Here is a 25791-nt window from a genome sequence, read left to right as displayed (position 1 = left end):
ATGGTATAAATACTCCAGTCACTACCGATGTCAAATTCTCACTGCCATGTTACTGTCTGTGGGCTTAGAAGAGATGTACAGCAGCACCCCATGATATACAAGAGATATAAATAACCTTAAGCATAGCTAATTATAAAGCAACTAGAGGCCCGGTGCATGAATTTGTGCACAGGTGGGGTATGGCAGGCCTGCCCCAATAGGGGCTGATCGGGCCAGGCCAGCTGAGGGGAGGGAACAGGGGAGGTTGGCCGGCCCTGCCCTGGATCAGGGTGTGGGGCCGACCTGGGGGAGGGGCCCTGGGTGGTTGGCGGGCTGGCCCTGTCCCCTGGTTAAACTCCTGTCAAACTCCTGGTCGAGGGGACAATTTGCATAGTACCCTTTTATTATATAGGATGCATTTTGTGTGTGTGTGTGTTTTTTATTATTTTATTTATTTTTTACAGAGAGGAAGGGAGAGGGACAGAGAGTTAGAAACACTGATGAAAGAGAAACATCGATCAGCTCCATCCTGCACACCCCCTACTGGGGATGTGCCCGCAACCAAGGTACATGCCTTTGACCGGAATCGAACCTGGGACCCTTCAGTCCATAGGCCAACGCTCTATCCACTGAGCCAAACCGGTTAGGGGTATAGGATGCATTTTGAGTATTTATTACCTTTGTTGTTAATATAATTTAATTGTAAGCTTATGTGCTTTAAATTTTTAATAATGGTTATGTTTAACATGGCTTCACAAAATTCCTGAAAATTGGCTTTTGTGAGCCAGTATGAGCCAGCTCCAGCACACCGACTGATTACATTACCAGTGTGTGGTGGCATGGCCAGGAATGGCCCTGCTTGTGGCAGAGGCCTGGGCCATCTGAGGAACATTGGGGTCTGGACCTGGATGAGCCCAGTGAGATACATGAGGTGGAAGAGGCAGACTGAGCTGGAAGAATTTGACATGTCAAGAAGCTACCAGAGGCTCATTTACCTTACCCGTTTCCCTTCAATCCCTCCTGAAATCACCCTAAAAAGAAAAAAGGAATAAACCTATATTCGATCCTCATTCACAGATTCTGTATTTTTGAGCTCGCCTACTCTCTACACTCATTTCTAACCCCCAAATCAATACTCATGATGCTTTCATAGTCATTTGTGAACATGATCAAAGTGGTGAAAAATTTGAGTCTCCTGATGTTCATGCTACCAACTGAGGTTGAGCAGAGTGGCGCTGCCTTTTGTTTCAGCTCTCACACTGCAAACAAGTATCCTTCTCGAAGTCTATGTAGTGGCATGTTTTTCTTACATTTTGGTTGGAAAGACCTGACTGCTGATTAGTTGGTGATTTTGCTGTTTAATTACCTGCATCTGTAATACTGAGTGGGTCTAGTGTTCCTAAGCACAAGAAGGCTGTGATGCACCTTATGAAGAAAATCCGTGTGTGGATAAGCCTCATTCAGGCATGAGTTACAGTGCTGTTGGCCATGAGTTCAATATTAACGAATCAATAAAGTATATTAAATAAGGTTTCTTTAAACAGAAACATACATAACATAAGGTTACGGATTGATTAGTCGATGAGGCTCACAGGTACCTACCCCCATATTTCCCTTTGGAGTAATGTTTCAGTATCTACTAACTCAGGGTTTGGAGTGACTTTGTGGAAATAATGAGAATTGATTGTGTAATAGCAAGAAGAACAGAAGAGATCAGAACAATTAAATTTTGGAAGTTGCAAGGCAGATGGATGAGTGGATTTCGCTCACCAGAGAAAGGAAGAGTGAAGCAGGACCTTGGTTAGGCTCAGAAACAGGTGAACAGAAAATGCAGGCATAGCTCAAAACAAGAGGATACATGAAGCTGGGTGTAAGAAGCTGTTAGATCCGTATTTTGCATCCCCAACCCAGCAGTCAAGTCTTTTCAACCCAGGCAGAAAACTAGAGGTTGATTCTCTACAATAGTTGAACCCAAACTGATTCTGAATTCCAGGCCACCACTCAGAGGATATGGCTACTATTCTGAAATTGGGGAATTAAGCGAAAGTCCACTTATTGAATGACAAGACTATTGGCCCCTTCCCCCCACTCAGCTCTGAGAACCCTGACTAAAGCCGGAAGACTGAGGGATGACCCTCTGGGGATACTGCCTGGGCCAAAAAACACACACCAGTATATATTGAGCACAGGAGGGAGGTTTCACCCAATGAAGCAGCCCAGGTCTCTCAGATCATCCTACGGTGAAGCCCACTGACCAAAAGTCCCCCCTGCTAAATGCGCGGACACACACACACACACACATACACACACACACCCCTTCTAATCACCTTTGTTGTGCCTTACTCTTAAATATGAGGGGACACCCAAAAACAACTAGATATTTGAACAAAACATCTAACATTAGACAGAAAAAAACAAACAACCCTCACATGTAATTTTAAAAAATTTTCTGGAACTGAAAGATGTCTGTTTCCAAAGGATTGGAAATCATAATAGCACCTGTTTTTCAATAGCAAGTCCGGGTGCTAGGAGACACTGGACCAATCTCTTCAAAATTCGAAGAGAAAATAACTTCCAACTTCAAACTCTACACCCAAATGATCAAATAAAAGGACAGAATTAAGATTTCTCAAAACATTTCCTTTCTCAGGAAGCTAGAGGAGAAAATCCACCAAAAAGAGGGTGTTCACAAGAAAGACAGAAACACAGTGTGTTGGATTTGGCTGCATACAACTAATGACCAAGAAAAAGTGACACAAACATGAAAGTTTAATTTCTTTTATGTAACAAGAAATCTGAATATTGATTTAATCAAAAAATTATGATTAGGAGGATGGGTAAAGGGGGAGTGTGTGTGTATTTGGGGAGGGGCACTAAATTCACATATTCCTTTGTAGAAAAATCAATACATAATATCTCCATTTTTTTGAAGAAATATTTTATTTTATTTTTTATATCTTTTTATTGATTTCAGAGAGGAAGTGAGAGGGAGAGAGAGATAGAAACATCAATGATGAGAAAGTGTCATTGACTGGCTGCCTCCTGCACACCCCCTACTGGGGATTGAGCCTGCAACCCAGGCATGTGCCCTTGACTGGAATCAAACCTGGGACCCTTTAGTCCTCAGGCCGATGCTCTATCCACTGAGCCAAACCAGCCAAGGCTCCCTTTGAAATAAAATGGAAGAAACAGTGACACAAGCATGTTATAAATTATGGAGGTGAACGAGAAGCAGCAGCTAAGTGTTATAAGTGTTACACAGAAAAGAATTGGATGAAGGGACGAGTGGACAGACTGTTTTTCATTATGAATCTTGAATATCTGATTTTTAAGAGCACATACAACAGCTCGTATGTGGTGGTGTTGGTAGTAGACTGCTAGGTGGAGGCCAGGTCAGTGATCAGATGTCATGGGAGCTGGTAATGCTCTGAAGCCAGAGGCATCATTCAGTGAGTCTGTCAGTAAACCCCAGCCATTAAGCAGAAGCTGAAAGATAGAATTTCCCTCCCTAGAGGGGAGCACATGAGAACGAGGCAGGACAGGTCCTACAGGGAGTGAGGGCTGGTAGGTTTCCAAGGCAGGGAGTCAGGCCCAGGAAACAATGCAATGAGAGGACTTGGCTATCAGAACTGGGACACCAGGTTGGAGCCTGTCTGGCAGCCAATGTGAGCAGATGCTGAGGCTCGCAGTGCTTGGAGCTCACTCTTTTCCTCCCTTTTACCTGATCTAAGCACTAACATCAGTCTGAGCCTGGAAGATGAGGGCAACGAGGGAAGCAAAACTATAAACCTGGTCAGCCTGACAAACACAAGTCAACACCAGCTACCAAATCTGAGAGCTGCAGGTCATTCTCTTCTATGTTTCTTATTCCTCCAATGGGTGCCATAATAGCCCCAGAAAATCTACCCCAGAACTAGTTAAATTGTGCTACATCAATACAGTGAAATAATATGCAGCTAATCAAACAAATGTGGAAAGCTCCTGAGAAAGCCATTCTTCCTTGATATAGGTGCCACTATTTCCTACTTCTTTTTTCCAGCTTATTCATGCTTGGAACACGGTACCAGAAAATGCAGCAACACTGGCATGGGCTCACCATGTTGCAACCCTGAGCAACAAGCATCCTATGAATGGCAGAACATACAGATGGAAAAAAGAAACTTTTATTGTTGATACTATTACAGATGTCCCTATTTTCCCCTCCTTCGCCCACCTCCACCCAGCCCCAAGGTCCCCTTCCCTCTGGTCATCACCACATTGTTGTCTGTGTCTATGGCCTATACATATGTTTTTTGTTTAATCCCTTCACCTTCTTTCATCCAGTACCCCCCACATCCTCCCCTCTGACAGCTGTCAGTCTGTTCCATGCGTCCATGCCTCTGTTCCTATTTTGTTCATTAGTTTATTTTATTCATTATATTCCACATATAAGTGAGATCATATGGTATTTATCTTTTCTGACTGGCTTATTTCATTGAGCATGATAATCTCCAGAATTCTTGATGCCTGAAATAAAATAACTAAACACATTCCTAACTAATGTGCCTTCCCCACGTGATGGGATGAGTTTTATTGGAAATCACAACTTCTAGGCTTTTAAAAAATATTTCAGAAACTCAAAAGTCATTCCTCTATAATCCACTGGGAATGGAAAACGAGGTCATTATTTCCCCCAGACTCCTGTTTGGAGTAATTACCTCTCCACAAACAAAATCCATAAAACTCATCCTCAGATAAAATTGCCTTTGAGACTCTGGAGAACTCAATGTGTGCTTACTTAATCACATATTGCCTCGTCACATCCTAATTGGCATTGCTTCTACCCCTATTGTGCAGATGGGAAAACTGAGGGACACACCTTCCCCAGGTCCAAACAATTCATTAGGACAATGGATTACAAAAATATTCATTGTCCTAAAAAGTTTGCTAAAAATAATTTTGAATATATCACATAAAGAATATTTGCAAACAGATTAAACATTTGTAGCCAATTTAAATGAATTGCTTACTTTGAAAAAGCTATAATAAGAGGTTTGTGCCATTTCACTAAAATGCAATTAAAGCAATTAAAAACATTTCCCACCAAATGCTTATGTGGGCCACTGCTGCTACAAGCTGCTGCTGTTCAGGAGTTGATTGGAGAGTTCCCACTGATTGCTCAACATGGGAGAAACATATTGTTGACATTTTGTAAGAAATCAAGTTATTCAATTTAATGGATCAATACAGAAAACAAAACTCTGTTTGCCAAGCAGAATATTTTGCTGTGTTTGTGTTTCCCCTGATGTAAATTTGCTAGCTTTGAATGCTGCTTTTAAACTAACACAAACAAATGGCATTTGAGATGGCCTGCTTAATTCATTAAAACAAAGTGAATATCATTATGGAGTCACTTTGAAAGGTAGTTTGGGCTTTCTTATTTAATTAATCCATTACATTTAACCTTCTAGTATTTTACTGTCTGAAAGTCCTACAGCCATTATTAACACTCTACAAATATGTTTTGCATTATTAAATTTAAGAATTTAGTACCTAATAAAATTCTCAGCAGGAATATTGTTATTAAATGACTTCATTAAACCTAACCATACTAATAACAGTCAAGTGTTAAGGAACACATACAGCAGTGGGCTATATTCCATATTCATAATTCCTCTGCTAATTCTAGCAGACGAATATAGACAATCTCAGAAAACAAAAGTCCAGGAAGGTTACAGCAACCTCATGTACCTGTGTATAAATCAGCTCCTCCAAAATAAATGTCCAGACTTGTCTCAAGCTTACTTCTCATCATATCATCTATCAGTAATTTTAAATTAAGTGTACAACTGGTTCTAGCTTCTCCTTCCCTTATGCTTGTAATGACATGACTGGAAATATTGTGCATTGTAGTTTTACAATTAATTACTAGTCTTAACTGGCAACACCCAGAATTTTCAGAGGGCTCCTACATACAAAATATTTAGCCTCTAGCACAAGGATGATCTTGTAACCACAAGAAAAAACACACGAATCCAAGTAAAGAAATGTCAACAGATTTTGATGTATAATTAATGTCTCCTTGGCCCCAGCCCATATCCGGTGTAGTGGATGCAGTGATGTGGCACCAGACTCCCTTTTGTGGACCGAAGCTGTGAGAAGTACTACCTGCTGAAGGCTCATGACTGAGTCCCTTTCTGGGAATTACCCTTTGCATAACTGAGCCACCTTGCCCAAAGTTATGCCCCTTCCAGAGGTAGCCAATATCTAATGACTGGTTAACATGAGGGTACAAAGGCTTGGCCTCCTTCCCTCAACTCTTGGATATGCTGAAGGGCCATCTTACTTCCAAAGCTTCTCATAAGATCAGCTGAGACATCTCTTGGAAATGCATTACAGTTCAACTTCTCCATCTGTCTAATCCCAGTTCTTTCAACTCCTTCACAGGTGTTGACTCCTACAGTGCTCCTCAACAAAACTTCTGCAAACAAATCTCCATCTGAGTCTGTTTCCTGGGGAATCTGACCCAAGACATTCTCATCTGAACAACCCAAACTCAAGGAAGAATTTAAGGGGGACCCCATCTACATAGTTTGGCTTTCTGTAAAGAAGTAAATTAATTTAAACCAAACACAGTTGAACGTTGTAGCTTAAGGGTTCAATTCTTCATAGGTCAAAAGATATTAAATAAAATTTAATTATCTTTGAAGCCCTTAGGTTTACTTATCTTAAAACAAGAAGATGGTATCAGACTGAATTGCTTGCCAGCCTAGCTAATAACCTAGACGTATTAGTTAGTTACGTTGGGTCAGAACTTATTGTATTTATAATCACAATTATACATAGTATTTCACTATTCAAAAGCTTTATGTATACTTTTTTCGAGAGGGAACATGCTATAGACTGAATTGTGCCCCTCACTCAAATTAATATGCTGAAACCTTAACACCCAATGTAAATTGTATCTGGAAATGGAGACCTTTGGAGGTAATTAAGGTTCAATAAAGTCATAAGGGTGGGAACCTCATCCAATAGGACACTGGCCTTCTAAGAAGAGGAAAAGAGAGACTTTTCTTTCTTTGTCATGTGAGGGCATAGCAAGAAGGTGGCCATCTTCAAGCCAGAAAGAGAACTCTCACCAGAAACCAAATCAGCTGGCACCTTGATGGACTTCCCAGCCTCCAGAACAGTGAGAAAATAAATCTCTGTTGTTTAAGCTACTCAGTCTCTAGTATTTTTTTATGGTGAAGATCATTATTAGTCAGCCCAAGCTGCCTAATAAAGGAGTGAGGGGATATGCAATGTAAGTATACTAGAGCACAGTACTAGTCCTCACAAGTGCATCACTTGCTTTTCTTTTTAGCTCTACTTGTCTACTTTTTCTCAAGTTTTCTTCAGCAACTTTTTCTTCCCATTCAGTGTCAGTGCTGTTAACTCACGAATAATGTACATTTTTATTTTCTGGCCCTGGTTGGAACAGCTTGATGTTGTCCCATTCAGGATTTCAGAGGCTGCTGAGATGTGTCCTAAAATCTATTCAGAGAAGTTCTGAGAGAGTTCCATATTGTAAGGAGCCCTGAGAATTTGGAGATAAGGCAGCTTTTTTATTTGTTTATTCATAAACAAATGAATAAAGAAGCCAACACTGAATGAAGTTATCCACATACAGAAGTAATATAGCCTGTGGTTAGGGAAACACTAAAACCCAATTTAGGCCACATCTTTGTATACCCAGGTACGAAATGCAATCATGACAGATGCTGTGTATTTCATGAATTTTGTTAACATGTGTTTCAGCTGAGCCAGGTCACCTCTGACAGAATGATCTAGTTTCAGACCATAAAGTTTCCACTAACTTAACCAAGTAAAGAAAGCTCTTCCTTTGTGGAGAATTGATCTCCCTTAGTTATTTTAGGGGACAAGATGGAGGTACGCTGGGGCTGTGTTAAAGAGGAGCCTTGAATGCCAAGGTTAAGATGGACCTTTATTGTGTGTGCAGCCAGGGTCCAGTACCGCTAAGGTAGTGACATGAACATAATTCTCTGTTGAGAAGACGACTCTGGCAGCATATGAAAAAAAGGCTGAAAGCTAGAGAGAGTAGGATCGTAAAGCCACTGCAGTTGTTTGGGAGGGTTTGAAATGGTCTAGTGAAATTAGAAAGTATGCATGTAAGATGCCCTGCAAAGAAAGAGTCAACAGGCCTTTGTGACTTTGTTTGTAGGAGGGCATGGAAAAAAAGGAAAGTTTGGGGGTCTGGTTGATTGCGGGAAGAAGAGACGAGAGAAGAAGCTGGTACAGAAGTCAGATGACTTGCTCAGTTTTGAGGGCAGCTGGGACAGAAGAGACAGCAGGAGGAATTGACCATCAAGCAGTTGTAAATGAGGACCATGGGCTCTGGAAAGAAGTTGGGTTACAGGAATAAGCTTCAAGGTTAATGGCGCAGGGTTGATACGTGAAATTATGAAAATGAATATGAACACTGAGAGGAACACATGAAGGGAGAAAAGGAGAAGGACCAGCCAAGCCTGTGGAAAGCTGAAATGTGCATGGTAGGAAGAGCAACGGTCTGAGGGAGAAAGGAGCCAGAGGTAATAGAGGAGGATGATGGGAACGAAAGTATCATTAGAGGTACTGTGGCCTCAGTAGAGTAGGAGTGCAATTGTCTGCTGAGGGAGGAAGGGGAGGAGCTTAAGGCAGTGAAAGCCTTGGGGAAAGCAATCAGGGGATTAAGATGGAGAGTTGAGAAGAGGTGCAGAGAAGACTGACTGAACAGTGGTAAGGGCCTAACCAGTTTAAGTTATATGGCTTGTGCTTGCTAGGGCTGCCATAACAAAGTACCACAAACTGAGCTGCTGAAACAACGGAAATGTATTGTCTTACAGTTCTGGAGGCTGGAAGTCTGAGATCAAGGACTCAGGACCATGCTACCTCTGAAGGCATTATGGCAGGACCATGCTACCTCTGAAAGCATTAGGAAGGATTGTTCCAGGCACTCTCTGAGCTTCTGGTACTTACTTGGCTTGTGGCAGCATAATTCTTATCTTCACATGGCAGTCTCCCTGTGTGCGTATCTGTCCAAATTTCCCTGTTTTAAGGACACCTGCCATATCGGCCCGGGAGCTTATTCAACTCCAGTATGATCTCATCTTAAATAATTATATCTGCAATGACCCTGTTTCCAAATAAGATAACATTCTGAGGTACTGAGTTAGGACTTCAACATATAAACTTGGGGGGAGGGGATATAACTCAACATATAAACTTGGGGGAAGGGCTTTCTGAGGCACTAGGAAGCTGGAGGCAGAGGTGCTCTTCAAGGACACCCCAGCACTGATTCTGAATTCTTCCACCTACCCCCACCTGCAACAGGCCATGAGGATGTGGCCTTAAAGGTGTACACCTTGAAACAACAACTTAGTAGTTGAGAATGTGGGCTCGGGAGCTAGAGTGCCTGAGCTCTAAGCTCAACTCTGGCACTTACTTAACATGTGATCAGAGGCAGGCAAGTCACTAAGACTGACTTTTCTTCAATATCCTATCTATAAAATGGGAATAACAGTGAGATCTATTCCACTAGGTCAGTGGTCGGCAAACGCATTAGTCAACAGAGCCAAATATCAACAGTACTTCTTCAAAATAGACTCGCCCAGGCTGAAAACCGACTTCTGCGCATGGGCCACGAAGTTTCAATCGCACTGTACGCACGCCCGCACATGGTACTTTGTGGAAGAGCCACACTCAAGGGGCCAAAGAGCCCCATGTGGCTCGTGAGCCGCAGTTTGCCGACCACTGCACTAGGTTATGAGACCTAAACACATTAATAAATAGCAAACTTAACAAGGTTGGTACTATTATTATTCTCATTTTATGGATGAAGAAACTGAGACTCATACAGGTTAACTAACTTGGCCAAAATCCTACGTCCAGTAACAGTAAAAACCTGTCTATAGAAATCAAAAGTTAATGCTTAGTGATTATGTTTTATTGCTTCAAGTATTAACTGATTAATTTGATATTAGCATTTAAGTAAAAAGTATACAAATAGAAAAGAAAAATAAAACATTTTCTGTAATCTATCAAGTTTTATTCTGGGGAGGGTGATAGAGAATAATTAGCTACAATATCAATTACAGAAGAGTTAGAAGTAGAAATAAAATTTCCAAGCACTTATTTTCAAATACTACCAATACAGAATTTGAACAGGAGAGAGAGTGAAATAAGAACATCAAAGCTGAATACACTTGAGGTTACGTCAGCTCCTGCTTCTTCTTGTCTTTCCTCTCATTTTCTCTAGTCTCTATGCTACTTCTGTCGGCTTACCGCTTTAACAATACTTGTCAAGTCTTCTTTAAAAGTTTATCTTTATTGCTGCCTACAATGACAAACATCCAGTGCTGTTTACTCTTGGGAATCAAACAGCTACAACAATTTTATTTTGGTCCCAGTGCTGTTATCTTACAGAGGAAATAGGGAAAGACAAGCGGAGGCAAACACAAGAGAAAGTCAACGAAGACAGCTTCTTGCAACCTGGGCTTTCTCATCTGTGTGTCCCCTGGCTGCCCTCGGCACAGAGCCTCAACAGTCACGCACTGAACTGTCTGTGGCACAGAAAGGGAGGAGGGGGCAAAACCACTTTATTACTCCCTTATGCTTTCTGTGTTCTGTGTAGTCCAAGGATAAAGTCAGTGAGGTCTGAGGTATTCACTCAGAAAGACAAATAATTACTGTGGGGTTACGTAGGAACATCACACCTAAATTCCTAAATTGATGGGGTGATTGAATATTTGCATTTGGCAAAAATCTGGACAACAGATGATACACACACACACACTCACTCACACATAGACATTTACAAGACAAAACACTTGGAGATAAAGCCGAAATAGTGAAGCACTCAGATGGTATCTGTGTTTGTGCAAAATTCCCTGAGCCATAATTCTAAATTGAACTCTCTGCAGCCGTCCCACTCCCACCTTTTGTCCTCCTTTGATTCTTCAGAAGCTTTCAGGACAAAGAGCTCCTTATCAGCTTTGCAGGTAATAAAGCTATTCTAGAGCCCCAAGACTTTTTATTATTGATTTGGTTGCTTCTTCACTCCGCATATAAGCTCCTTTAGTGATGGTGTCCTAAAAGAAACATCCAAACTATTAGCATCTCAATCTTCAGGACAGAGCAAGCTGAACTCTGAGGGGCCGGTAAGGACAATGGTTTTTCTATGTAGTGTGTATGAAAGGAGACCTGACTTCTAGTGCCAGGGCTCTGACAGCTCATTTTGTGACCATAAGCAAGTGACTTGTGCCTCTCCTCTCTCCCCAAAATAATTTTCTTTATTTGCAGGGGAGAAAACAAGTTTTCACCAGAGATTTTTAAGATATTTTCCACATCGAACACTTTGTGATTCTATATCTTGTGTTCTCAAGGGCTCCATCTGCCATATGGTGAGGCACAAGGGCTGAGGTTGGTTAAGAACACCGGATCTGGAGTAGGTAAATCTGGTTTTAAATCTCAGTAGCTCCCTCTTATTAGCAGTTGGCTTTGTGAAAAGTAGCTTACTTTCTTTTCTGAATATCATCTGTGAGGTGGGGATGCATTTCACACAGTTATTGTGAAGATTGAAATGTGGTAATTCCTGATATATCAACTCATTATCCTGAGACTGCATTATGACATAATGGTCTAAAGCAGAGCTATTCTACCATACTGAGTTCAAGTTATGCACAAAATGACATTCTACAAGGGGCCCTGTAAATAAATAAGTTTCAAGTATCTATTGAATACTTTTTCTCAACACTGTGGAGAACTAAAAAATTATATGGCCCCATGTTTTAATAATTTTTTATACTTAGTGGGGAAATCATTAGAATATACACGAGTATTAAAATAATAAAATATTAAACATAAGAAGATGAAGAAATGCTAATTTTGTGCTAAATGTTTTAAATCTTATAGGAGAGAAGAAAAAATCAGAGGCTAGGGTTGCTCAGGAAGGTGGCAGAGCTTCCTCATACAGGCACCTCTGGCTGGGAGGTGACCCATGGCAGGGTGTGGGGGGCAGTGTCTTCTAAGACCAGGTACCAAAGAACAGGTACCAGGAACATGATCTTTAAGGGCTCAGGATCACTCTAGGTAGACATTCCACAATGCTGGGCCAAGGTCTGAGCTAAGGAAACAAATAAAAACTACGTTAAAAAAAACCCACAAGGAATCAGATGGAAAAGTGGGAACCAAGGTTCAATTTGGAAAAGTCATAAGAGCCCAGGTGATCAATCGGTTAGGCAGGCCAAAGTGGGAGAGAGAGCAGAATTCATGGTCAATACCAGGCTCAGAATAAAGTTTCAGTCAAGTCCTAGACCTGCTTTAAGCTAACCAGAGGCAGAAAGAGGGTTTCAGAAAGGTGACCAGACATATGGGGCCTTGAAATAAGGGTAGCAGTTATACAGGTAGATGTAGATAGGTTAGGTAGGAAAGGAAAAGAGCACCTGAATAAAACAAAGAGCTGAATGGCAAAGAACAAGCCTTTATAATATGATAAATGCTGTGGGTGAGATAGGGATGAATACAACATGGCAGTTGCTCTCAGAAGGTCGCTCAGTGCCCTGGGCTATCACACAACTGATGGGAATAGGAAGCAAAACCCAATGGCCAGCCACAAATTTTCTGCTAAAGACCCATGCCACTGATGACAACTGAAGAAGCAAAATCCTAGGCATGGGCCACAACTCATTCAACCTCATGTTTCTGTACACTTAAACATATAAAAACCATTTTTACCTTGAAAACTATACAAAAATAGGTTATAGGCTGAATTTGGCTGCCAGATCAGAGTTTGCCAATCCCTGGAAAGGAGGTGGGGGGGCGGAGGGGGGAGAGAAAGAACAAAAGAGCCTGAAAGCCTGGAAAGAGTTTTAGTTGAAAGTGAGGGAAGAGAAGGGAGATCTTGGGTAGTTACAAGGTAAAAGATATAGAGGCATTGGGATTATTAAAACTATAGTTGTAGGTTAAGTACTCATTGAATCTCCTGTGATGTCTTTCAATAGTTACTGGATTGAGTTTCTTTGAAGGAATGAAAAAGGAAACAAGACTGGGTCACGTGGACCCCAGATTTGTTTGGGTTACAACTGTAGAGTCCACACCTAGATCATACAAGGTTGAGGACAATCAAGGGAAGGCTGGTGTTTGATCTTCAAAACAATGCCTGGTTTCATCACCGGTACTCAAAGGCCACCTATCTGCGTCGGCCTGTGGACTGAAGGGTCCCGGGTTCGATTCCGGTCAAGGGCATGTACCTTGGTTGCGGGCACATCCCCGGTGGGGGGCGTGCAGGAGGCGGCTGATCGGTGTTTCTCTCTCATCGATGTTTCTAACTTTCTATTCCTCTCCCTTCCTCTCTGTAGAAAATCAATAAAATAAAAAAAACATAAAAAAAAAAATGCCTGGTTTCATCACCGGTACTCAAAGGCCACCTATCTTCTTCTTTTCTTATTGTTACTACGGATTCCTGACTCTTTTACTTATACTAATAAAAAAAGCTTCTCTTGTTCATCAATTAATGGCTCACTTGGTATTATAATTCTTTAGATTGAAGGCCTTAAATCAGTTTCAATGACAATAGCAACAAAAATAATAATGTAAAGTGGGATTTATACTGTTTAATGCCATTTATCCACACAATAGCCCTACAAAGAAAGTATTGCTATAGATAAGGAAACTGAGGTTCAAAGCAACTTATCCCAGGTCAGAGCTAGTGAAAGGCAGAGCTGTATGCTTAACTTACATGGTATAATCAGTTAATCTTAAATCCTTCAAGCTCTCTGAATGATTACAAATCAGCATCTCAGGTACCGCCCACGTGCTTTAACTCTCTTCACCATGGAGTATGGTCCCTACTCTCACTCTCCACCCCCAATTTCCAGGAAGGTTCCGGCAAGCTTCTTTGTCTCTCTGAATCCTGAACTGAGTTGCAGGTATCAGGTCTAGGGAGTTATGGGAATGTGATACACTAATCGTGTGTAGTAACTGGTCCAGTCCTCCCCTTACCTTCCTTTCTTCAACTCTGCACACACCTCTCTCTCTCTCTGAGGGTTTGCTGGTATCTGTGTGTATTACGATACCACTTTGATTTTTCTACAGCTGAATTTACAGCTGGAAGAGGTCTTAGACATATCTAGTCCAACCACCTTCTTTGACACATGAGGAAGTCCACATGTTCAATATGGATACATTTTGACATTCTCTTATAGTCGGCTTATTCCCCAAGGATTTTTTTTTAAGATATGTCTTTAAAAAGAAAAAAAACTTGAGATACTATTAAATTGGCTAGAATTCAAATGAACACATCCTCCCCACATTCTCTCTCTCCAGATCAGCTCTCTCAGGGATGGAAGAGGCTGCCTCTGAGACTGTCAACACATGGGGCCTCTGTGCTCGTGCCAGGAGTCCAGCCGCGCCGGGAACTGCCACGGGCGGCCCATCGAGGAGAGCATTGAGGGGGAGCATTCTGAGACAGAGGGCCAGCTGCCTCAATCTGGGGCAATTGCTGGAAGAGAGCCAGCAAATAGCTGCGGCTTTGTTGACCTTCTTCAGCAGTCCTATGGGGCTGGAATCTGGCCATTATTTGGGGAGAGTGGAAAAGGGAACAGGAGGAGGAAGGGAAATGAAGACTACCTTGAACACAACGGAATTGAAATGTGGATTTTTACCATCGCTGTAAATAAAATAAGAAACACATATCACATCTTGCAATAGCCGGTTTCTATCATTTGCCTACTTGCAGCTTCCAAACGTTTTAAATTAATCTGAGGCTTAGAGCCCTTTCTTTGAGAGATGGAGTGCCCTTCCCGTGGGCGGGTGCTGCACTATTAGTGGTGTCAGTTGGTCTTGCCTCTCCTTTCTTCCCCTTTCTGGTGCATAACCTTTGAAAGAAGAACATATGTGCGAGAGCTGTGAGTTTTGTAAGGACACATAGCTCGTGAAAATATCATGATTCCAGGCACAACTGGCTTCACATCAGAAAAATCCTTAAAGGGTAAACATTTTATTTAAATATTAAACTTAACTAAAGCCAGACACAAGAGTACAGTCTAAATAACAAAGAAAGGCAGCAATGACCTCAAATGAAAGGGGATTAATAAATGCTTCCCCAGACAGACAGACCCTACTGACACAGAAGGACAGCTGTAGGTCCAAGGACCTCTGCAGTCGTTTATTTTTCAGATTTGCTCCACCGCCCTCAGCTGCGATGCATACAGACCCCAGCTTTCTAAAAATGTGGCCTTTGTACTGATGAGAGTAAGTACCCTGTTTTTCCATATTAAGGATTTCTTCTTTAATTTTTCCCCTGGCATTATAAAGTTGTCACTTTAAAAATTGGTACTCTAATGTCCTTCGATTTCAATGCTAACAGTGAAGGAGGAAGTGTCTAAAAACAAGGGGAGCCCTGGCTGCTTTGGCTCAGTGGATAGAGCATTGGCCTGCGGACTGAAGGGTCCCAGGTTTGATTCCGACCAAGGGCATGTGTCTTGGTTGCGGGCACATCCCCAGTGGGAGGTGTGCAGGAGGCAGCTGATCGATGTTTCTCACTCTCTATCCCTCTCCCTTCCTCTCTGTAAAAAAAAAAATCAATAAAATATATTAAAAAAATAAAATAAAAACAAGGGGAGGGGGGAGTCTTTAAAGATGTCTCCAAAGCAACTATACAAATGAAGGCATGTTTTATTCTGACCTTGTCAATCCTGTATATGATTTATTCCTAAATAAAGAAATTTATTTCTAATAAAGAAGGCTTGCAATATAGATTCACTTTTTAAATTGATCCATTTTGTGACACATATATTGCATGTTACAGGTAATATTAACACTGTTTGTTTGTCTGCTGCTATGATTTACTACTAACATTCAACCACTCATCAGTGCTGGCCCAATCTCTAATGGCCACCAGGAAAGTCCTATGGAGGGTCTGCTCGCCTGTTTACTGAGAAAAAAATAGCACAAATGGCTCGTGAACTAATCAACTGTGTAATTACTCTCAGGTCAGGGTAGATCCTTACTGGAAGACGATTTGATTTTCCTCAGCACCAGGGATTTAAGTGAGAGGAAATCGGCTAATTGTAAAAGCTTGAGAATAGGACCTATGAGAAAAGCTAAAATAAATTACTTAACCTGGAAAAGACAAGGCTAAAGATTGTTCTAATAAAAACCCCCCTGTTTTAAGTGAAAAGCAGAAACGATGGTTGGAGCAAGGAAGAAAGAACAAGAATAAAATGAGGCAAATATAGTGAAGTCAGGGATTCAACATTATAACTGAGAACCGAGAGAAGGTCATTTCATTCATTCATTCATCCATTCATTCAACAGTGTCTCAGCAAAACACTGTCTGGGTGCTGTCTCAGCAGCGGCCAGTCACCCCCTTTCTTGTGATGATGATTTCTGTGGGGTCTTATCTAAAGACAAAGGGATAAACTGAGAGTCAGCATACTTGAGATTCCTTTCTTCTTTTTTGAGGGAAGCAAGCAAGGTAGAGTGAAATAGAAAAGAGCAGTGACTGGGATTGGGACAGTCTGAGCTGAGGTGAGACTGCCCATGAGTGCTCAGCCCCAGGACAATCTGTATGTGGGTTTGGAAGATGGAAGAAGGCAGAAACTAGGCATGAATTTATCTCTTTGGTAACAGTTGTCTAAACTGATCCTAGCAGTATCTTTAAATCAAGACAAATAAATAATGATTTTAAAAACATACGTATTGGCAGATTAGAAACTTACAAAAATTTAGCCCTCCTGGGATGAAGAAAGGAACGCTTTTGTTTAGACAAATACACCTGGGTGGTCGCACATGTAGGTAGAATATATGGCTGCATTTGAAGCTGACTTTTTCTATTTTAAAATGTTTAGCCCGGCCAGCATGGCTCAGTGGTTGAGCTTCAACCTGTGAACCAGGAGGTCACAGTTCGATTCCTGGTCAGGGCACATGCCCGGGTTGCAGGCTCCATCCCCAGTGGGCGGTATGCAGAAGGCAGCAGATCAATGATACTCTCTCATCATTGATGTTTCTATATCTCTCTCCCTCTCCCTTCCTCTCTGAAATCAATAAAAATATATTTTTAAAAGTTTATTCTTTCCTTATAAGTTCACTATGTGCAATTTGAAGAATACACTACCAATATCTTAGTGAATTTTTTAAAGATATGATCTTATGGACTTTGAAAGGGCCTTTCTCTATATAGACCCTTCCCCAAGTCCCTAAGAATAAAATTCCTTCATTAGACTCTTTCCTTGAGCTACAGTAGAAGTTCACAGTTAAAATCAAATATTGGGTGAGAAGAGGTAATATTAAATGTGACCTTGTTGTTACCATGTTACCTTGAATTTGTTTATTAATTTATCCCTAGAGAACTGCCTCTAGGTGCCTGAGGGGCCAGCTAGGGGCTCAGGCTGCTGAGTGTCTGGCAGGAGATGAAGATGACTCCGTGGCTGCTGTGGGTTTAGCTGTGGGCCTGGCCCTGCTGGGGACCTGAAGCTTGAGACAGTTCTTTTGGCAGATATAACCGTCTTTGACTGATGTGGTGCCCCTTAAACCTGGCAGAATCATGAACAGAGATGTGTGTGAACCCCGGGAGATAAAGCATTTGGGCCAGAACCATTTGCTTATCATAACCCTTATGGGACCCAGCACGCTTTAGAAGCCATTTAACAGATGTTCTCACAGCATATGCTACATTAAGAAATGCTTGTAAGGTAGTTCCGAGTTCCCACTACCCTCTCTACAGCTGATTTTGTGTTTCTTTTCATAAGCATTTTAGAACCTGTTCCCCTTAAACTGCTTCTCTCCTCCTCCCCAGCCCATGCGTACATACGTGCCCAAGAAACTCGTTCTCGAGAGGGAGCACTTCTGTGATGCAGCATCAGCATCTTTGAGAACATCTGCACACTCAAATTCCTGAAACGCTTTTATAAAGATTTACCTTTCTATTCTAAAAGAGGATGATTAGCCTTCATTCTTATTATTAAAACATATTAACAAAAGGGCCTTATAGGTTGAAATTCATCCTTTCTGAGGATAGCATCTACCCTCTTTTCTTGTCTTTCCCCTCCCCATCCTCGCTCTGACCCAGACCCCTTTTGCCTTTTTTATTCTCATGCATCTTTCCTTTTCCACAATTGTATATTTTTCTTTCCTACCTATGACGTAGGCCAGCACACACCACTACACAGTTTGTTCCCCTTAAGTGGAACTGAGAGAAGGTAAAAAAGAGTTTCTGCCCGGTGGCATACTCCTGACCACACCTGATGAGATACTTTACCCCAAGACCCTTCATTGATTTTTCAGACCCCTGAGATGAAACCAATTGTCGGTGAAAAGCTAGGAGCAGGTGATAGTGGGGAGCGGAGAGATTATAGAAAGGGGATATGCCTTTATTATAATAACAACAGCTAATACTTATTAAGTACTTACTGTGTTCCAAACACTGTTCTACATGCTTTACACGTATGGAATAATAATGTTCAACTCCATACTTAAAAGCAGAGGAGGGAATATATTCCATGTCCAAATTCTTTCATTTTTATGACCTACATAAAGTAATTTAGAGGAGAACTTCTTCTCAACCAAACACTGAAATATTTCTGTACTTGGAAGTAATTCAACACATACATACATGTGTACTTATCAGACTGTCAAAAAGGGGCTAAATGTAGAGAAAAATAACACCAAGAAAAATGTTTTAAATGCCCTGATTGAGGTGGCATTTCTTTGCATGTATACCTTCTACAGGAGCCTTCTTTTGCTCAGCACTATAACAAAAAACCCTAAGGTAAAACAAGTGATTCTTTGGGAGGATATAAAGAAAGAATAACAAAATAACAATTCAGCAACTAGCATTTTAAGTTCAATGTACAATGTATCCAGTACATTTACTTATATTTATCTTACTGGGCACCATGACAAACCTGTGAAGCAGGTATCATTTGTATAATTCCCATTTTACAGATTAAGAAAAGTGAGGTTGGGAATAGTCAAATAATTTGCCCAAGCCACACCTAGCATTTCAGTTATCTACTGCTGTGAAACAAAATACCCCAAAATTTAGTGGCTTTAAATTCAATTTATAATTACGCATGATTCTGTGGGTTGGCGGGGCAGTTCACCTATTCCACAAAGTGTCAACTGGGATCTTGGCTGGGCATAAGACAACAACGATGGCCTAACTCTCATGTTTGGCTACAGGTGCTGGTCATTGGCAGGGTACCCTGGTTCCCCTCCACATGGCCTCTAATCCTCTAAGGCCTCTCTTCTCATGGTCTCTCTAGTAAGATAGCCTAGACTTCTTTATTTTTATTTTTTAAAATTTATCTTTATTGTAGAAAGTATTATTGATGTCCCCATTTCTCCCTCCTCCCCACTCACGCCCCGTCCTAAGGCCTTCACCAGACTATTGTCTCAGTCCATGGCTAATGCATATATGCATACAAACTATTTGATTAATTTCTTTCCCCACCCTCCTTCCCTTTGAGATTCATCAGTCTGTGGCATGCTTCCATGTCTCCAGATCTATTTTGTCCATGAGTTTATTTTGTTCATTAGATTCCACATATAAGTGAGATAATGTGATATTTGTCTTTCTCTACTGGCTTATTTTGTTTAGCATAAGAATCCCAAAACACCAACCAGAAAGAATATATGCATCCCTATGTTCATAGCATCATTATTTACAATAGCTAAGATCTAGAAACAGCCCAAGTGCCCATCAGTAGATGAGTGGATAAAAAAGCTGCAGTACATTTACATGGTGGAATACTATGCTGCTATGAAAAAGAAGGATCTATTACCCTTTGAGACAACATGGAGGGACCTGGAGGATAGCCTACACATCTTTACATGGCAATATTTCCACGAGGGCAAAAATGGAAACTTCCAGATCACTTCCATTGCATTCTACTGGTCAAAGAAAGCCATGGCCAACCAGATTCAAGGGGAAAGAAATAGATTCAACATGTTGCTGGAGAAGCCACATGCATGTACAGTAATGGGAAGAATTGTAGGCAGATATATTTGGAGACAATCTACTACACTAAGAGGGGCCTAGTTGGAACTCAGGAAGATCACTGAGAATGCCTCTATTCCACTCATTCTTTAATGTTCAAGTTTAGGGTATGGTTTCAGTACAGACACATACAAAGTGCAGGAAAATAATTCCCCACTGGCCCTCAGGTAATGTTGGCATCATCGCAACTTTGTATTTATGTGTTATTTATTTGGAAGGCAGAGATTAATCTAGGCCCTTATATAAATGTGTGTTATTTTCACTTAATGTGTCTAGTGTCAATGTTCTCAATAAGGACTTCAAGAACAAAGTATAAGGTGACAAAAAATTGGCTGAATAATGGGTACTTGCTGGTGAAGTTAATGGCAAAGATCCACTGTGGAAGCAGAAATCATGGGCAGAAGGTTGTTTATATGACTTTCCAGCTTGAAGACACATTTAGTGGTCATCCAATTAAACCCTCTCCTTAGACAGAGACATTTTAGGCATTAAAGGCCTCCCATACCTTACTCACCTAACACATCTACTTCTCTTGTCCCTAGAATGTGTGCACGTGCACACACACACGCACACACACACACAGAGTCCCGCCATTAAAAAATGTTATAAGACAGCCATTTAACATAAGTAAAAATTAAAGTTGACATCCCCACCCCAAGATTTTCACAAATCTTTTGCAGTAACTAGAACCCCCATGGAGTGTCACAGCCTAAGCTGTCATCGCTAGTGCATCACAAGCAGTCACCAGGTGGCAGTGGCTGCGACTCTCCCACCTTCCTCAGCCTAGGGCAGGTATGATGATTCCCTTCCTGGTTTTGAAACATCATAAATGTATACCCCCCTCTGTGAAAGCAGGCCTGGTTTATAAGGGACTTTATAGCTGCCTTTCAGTTGCTTTCTGTGTGCCCACAATTAGACTGGATGGGATAACAAGAAGAAGGTCACAGAAGAGATCCCTGGGGTAAGGATGTAGGGATTAATTTAAAAATTATTAAAGTAATAAATATATAATAAAGAGTATAATATAAAGAACCCCCTAGTGGTGAACATACAATACACAGCTGCTATATTATAGAACTGTATACCTGAAACCTATATAATTTTACGAGAGGCCTGGTGCACAAAATTTGCGCACAGGTAGGGTCCCTAGGCCTTGCCGGTGATCAGGGCTGATCAGATTCCCCGCCTCCCTGCCTCCTCCTTCCCTCACCGCCTATGCGCTGCCACCATGCAGTTCCCTGCCTCCCCGCCTCCTTCCCTAGCTGCCCATGTCTGCCACCACCCACCCCCGGTTCCCCATTCTGGGGCCCGGCCCTAATTGGGCGATCGGAGCCTGCTGAACTAGGGGAGGGATGGGGGGAAGGACCTGAGAGGTTGGCCACCGGCCCAGAGGAGGGAGCCGGCCCTCAACCCCCCTGGGAAAGGGGCTGCATCTACTGCCACCCACCCTTGGTACCCCGTCCCAGTCTGGGGGCCCAGTCCTGATCGGGCAATCAGAGCCTGCCAGCCAGAGGGAGAGACCAGGAGGTTGGCCAGCAGGCCCCATCGGCGATTGGGGCCTGTGGGCTGGGGGCAGCTCCTGCATTGAGCATCTGCCCTCTGGTGGTTAGTGCATGTCATAGCGACTGGTTGTTCTAGTCATTCTGTAGTAACAGTTGCTTAGAATTTTATATATATAGATTAACCAATGTCATCCAATAAATTCAATAAAAAATAAAAAGAACCTCCTAAAACAGCAGTTCTCAACCTGTGGTTCGTGACCCCTTTGGCGGTCGAACGACCCTTTCACAGGGGTCGCCTAAGGCCATCCTGCATATCAGATATTTACATTACAATTCATAACAGTAGCAACATTACAGTTATGAAGTAGCAACGAAAATAATTTTATGGTTGGGTCACAACATGAGGAACTGTATTTAAAGGGCCAGAAGGTTGAGAACCACTGTCCTAAAATCATTCTGTTTCCTCCTTATTATATGGCTTGCTTTTTTTTTCCTTCATATAATTCAGTAAATTTTGTAGCAGAATCAAGGGCACAAGGCAGATGGGTTAGTTCCTCAATAAGGTGTCATTCTTCTAGTTAAATATCGTCATGATAAAACCTAAGTAAGACTAATGGGCTAAAATTTTTAAACAATTTAATCTGGTCAAATGATTTCAAAGAAAGAAGCATCAGCAAGAATTAAAAGAGTATGTAAATTCAAAAGATGTTCTTACATCATCAGCACTCACTGAAAGTGCTTCATATTTTTTCTAAAAGTACAGATTCAAAGAATTCTGTTACCTATAAAATTTATCAGTTGAAAAATCAAGTATACTAGTATATGGTGGGGGGACAATGAACATATATTATACATTTTGGTAGTTATTTAAGTATTTCATCTATTTTGTTACACAAAATATACTAGAAAATATTAATCTGGGAGAGGAAATATATACATGTATATATGGAGTTATAGACTGAATAATATTAAACAAATAGTAACTGATATAAATAATTACATCTTGGGGACGGACACACATACATCCTCAAAGATGTCACTCTCATCCTTAGCTATGTGTCCATAGCCTCTAGGGTAAAATTCAACCTCTTTCACTAGATACACCAAGCATTTCAGGTTGCACTCCCTTCCCACCTGTTTGCCTTTTCTTCTGGCCCTGCCATGGATCAGTCCTACATGACTTCTTACAGCCCCCCAAAGCACAGCATTCCCACACTCTTGCATCCTTTATCTGCTACTTGGAAAATGTGTTTGCATGCCTATCACCGGGCTCAGCTGGTACATGATGCCAGCAGACTCCAGGTTCCTCTTTGGGGAGCCATGCCTACAAGGCTGCCCGCCCTCTCACCCAGCTTTCCTCACCCTGCATGTCCGTCATTCACTAGACCAGGGTTCTCTTGGCTTGCCTTCCCACCACCATCTCTCTCCACTCACTTTGGCACACGGTAGGAATTCAATAAATACTATTTAATGAATGAGGTCTATTTAATGAATGAGGTCGTATTTCAGGGGTCTGTAACAACCAACAGTTTATAATCAGCCCTCCATATCTGAAGGTTCTCCATCTGTGGAGTCAACCAACAGGGGATTAAAAATATTCAGAGAAAAATTATGTTGTTGTTGATGCTAATGTGTACTATGTAGTTAGGTCTAAGATGGGTTGCGTCTGTACTGAATGCATACAAACTTGTCATTACTTCCTAAACAATTATATAACAACTATTTGCATAAAATTTACATTGTATTAGGTATTCTAAGTAATCTAGAGATGATTTAAAGTATATGGGAGGATCTGAATAGGTTGTATGGAAATACTATGCCATCTATATATATAAAAGCCTAAGCAACCGTTATACCTGAATGACCTGAATGACCGATCAACCAGTGGCTATGATGTGCGCTGACCACCAGGGGGCAGACATTCAATGCAGGAGCTGCCCCCTGGTGGTCAGTGCGCTCCCACAGCCAACCTCCCGTGACTGGCCAACCGCCCGCGGTCCCTCCCTCCAGCCGGCCCCCATCTGCCCCTGGTGCTAAACCATTCATAGACGACCTGCTTCTGGGTTGGGGTTTCGTTTGTAGCAGAGCAGCTCCCTCGCTGATCTATTGAAAGTCAGCCCTCAACACAAGAGTTTGTCTTGCTCCCTCCCATCCTCTCCCTTGCCCAGGAATGCTTGCCTGCTGTGGTGGCGGTGGCAGCAGGGCAGTGAGGGAAAGGAGAGGGAGAGACTGGGAACCACACGATGGTGGGGTGCTGACAGCAGCATCGGCGTCCAACGTCCGTTCCTTCCGTGTCCGGCCTGACGACCATTGCCTCCTCTCCCTAGCCCGCTGGGGCCTTCAGGCCCCGGGCTGGGACAGGGAACTGGGGGTGGGTGCAGTGGATGCGGCCCCTTTCCCAGGGGGGCCAAGGGCCAGCTCCCTCCTGGGACTGGCAGCCAACCTCCCATGATCCCTCCCCCTGTCCCTCCCCCCACCCCCCCACCCCAAACCCCACCCCCCCACCCCCGGTCAGCAGGCCCCAATTGGCCCAGCCCCGATTGGCCCTAATCGCTGGCCAGGCCTAGGGACCCCACCCTTGCACAAATTTGTGCACCAGGCCTCTAGTTTTATATAAGGGTCTTGAGCATCCTCAGATTTTGGTATCCCCAGGGGTCCTAATCCCCCTTGTATACCTAGGATGATTGTACATGAGAGGCACTTGCAATAGATTACCACCTTCAATCTTCATAGCACCTCTCTGAAGTGGAAAGTACAGGTTCGAAGGCCTTTTTCCAAATCTCCTGGAGTTAGATATGGTTTGAATTTCAGAAATCTTTATATTTTAGAAAGGTGATATGATGTATTAGAGAATATATATAACATTCCAAAAGGAATTTGGGGCAACACTGATAATCATACACATACAATCACCAACAATTACACATAACCAGCAACACATATGAATAATAACACTAAGTGGAATAAAGACTATAAATAGGCTCTGGTCTGTTCAGGTCAAGTTTTGCTTCCTGTTTGTAGCAATCTTATGAAAAAGCTGTGAGTTTTAGAGCTTTTTGGATTTCAGAAATGCAAATAAAAGAGTATAGATCTGCACAATTATCCTTATGTACTTTAGAAATGAAGGGGCACAGAAAGATTAAGTAACTTGCTCCAAATCATACAGCTAATAAACTAGAATTTAATGTCTGACTCCAGAACTTTACTCTTAAATGAAAAAGATTAAATGATGTCATATTCGATATACACAAAATAATATATGTGACATACATAAATTAATGAATAATAATTAAAATGATAAGTTAAAAATTAACCTGCCACCCAACTTAAAGATGAATCCCAATCTTAACCCCTGGCAGAGTACCCAAGGTTGGCTACAGCTAAGTTATTTGGGGATGTGTTGCACAGGCTGGGTTGTAATGGCTTTGAATGTCAGCATCGTGGATGGGACCCAGGAGATCACACCAGAGGAAATTAAGTGCCCTATGAATTGGGGCGGGGACTAAGTCATATTGATTTCAAGATATAAAAATTATGTAATTTGAGTATAAATGAATGAGGGCTCTTTCACAGGCACGTTGGGTAAAAAAACACAATGGTGTGTGAGACCAGAACGTACTTGCTGGTGTGTGTTGCTTGTGTAGGCCAGCATAACAAGACCTCAGGCTATTCCTGGACCTGAGTTGCTAAGCCAATTAGGAGGAATTAGAAAAGAAGGCTTGAGGGGTTACACAAAGAGAGAGTGTCCCAGGCTCTGACCAGCAAGTATCTGGTGGGCTTATTCGCAGATAATGGCAAAACCCAAAGCAGCCTGGTTTGTTTAATAAGATCTCATTTTCAGAGGCTTCCAGCACATGAATTGACTGGAGGGATCTTCAGCTCACCTAGATCAAAGGTTCAGAAGGATGAAGAGGTTTTCACATCAGCTAAGTGGAACTGACTTTGTGGGCGAGTTATCGATTAATGGACCTTCATCCTGAGAACAAATATCCCAAAATTGCCAGATACCAGCCCCTCCCAGACACCTTGCTCAAGAAGATTTGGGTGTCCAGCTGGTGTGGCTCAGTGGTTTAGCATTGATTCCCGGTCAGGGCACATACCTGGGTTGCGGGCTCAATCCCCAGTGTGGGGTGTGCAGGAGGCAGCCAATCGATGATTCTCTTTCATCATTGATGTTTCTATTTTTCTCTCCCTCTCCTTTCCTTTATGAAATCAATAAAAATATATGTTAAAAAAAAAAGAAAGATTTGGGCAAGCTCAAAGATCCAGCACCAGGGCTGAGGGCTCAGTGAGTGT

The sequence above is a fragment of the Myotis lucifugus genome, unplaced genomic scaffold (genome assembly GCF_000147115.1).
Source record: "Myotis lucifugus unplaced genomic scaffold, Myoluc2.0 scaffold_0, whole genome shotgun sequence".
NCBI classification, from domain to species: domain Eukaryota; kingdom Metazoa; phylum Chordata; class Mammalia; order Chiroptera; family Vespertilionidae; genus Myotis; species Myotis lucifugus.
Note: the sequence above shows the minus strand (reverse complement) of the source record.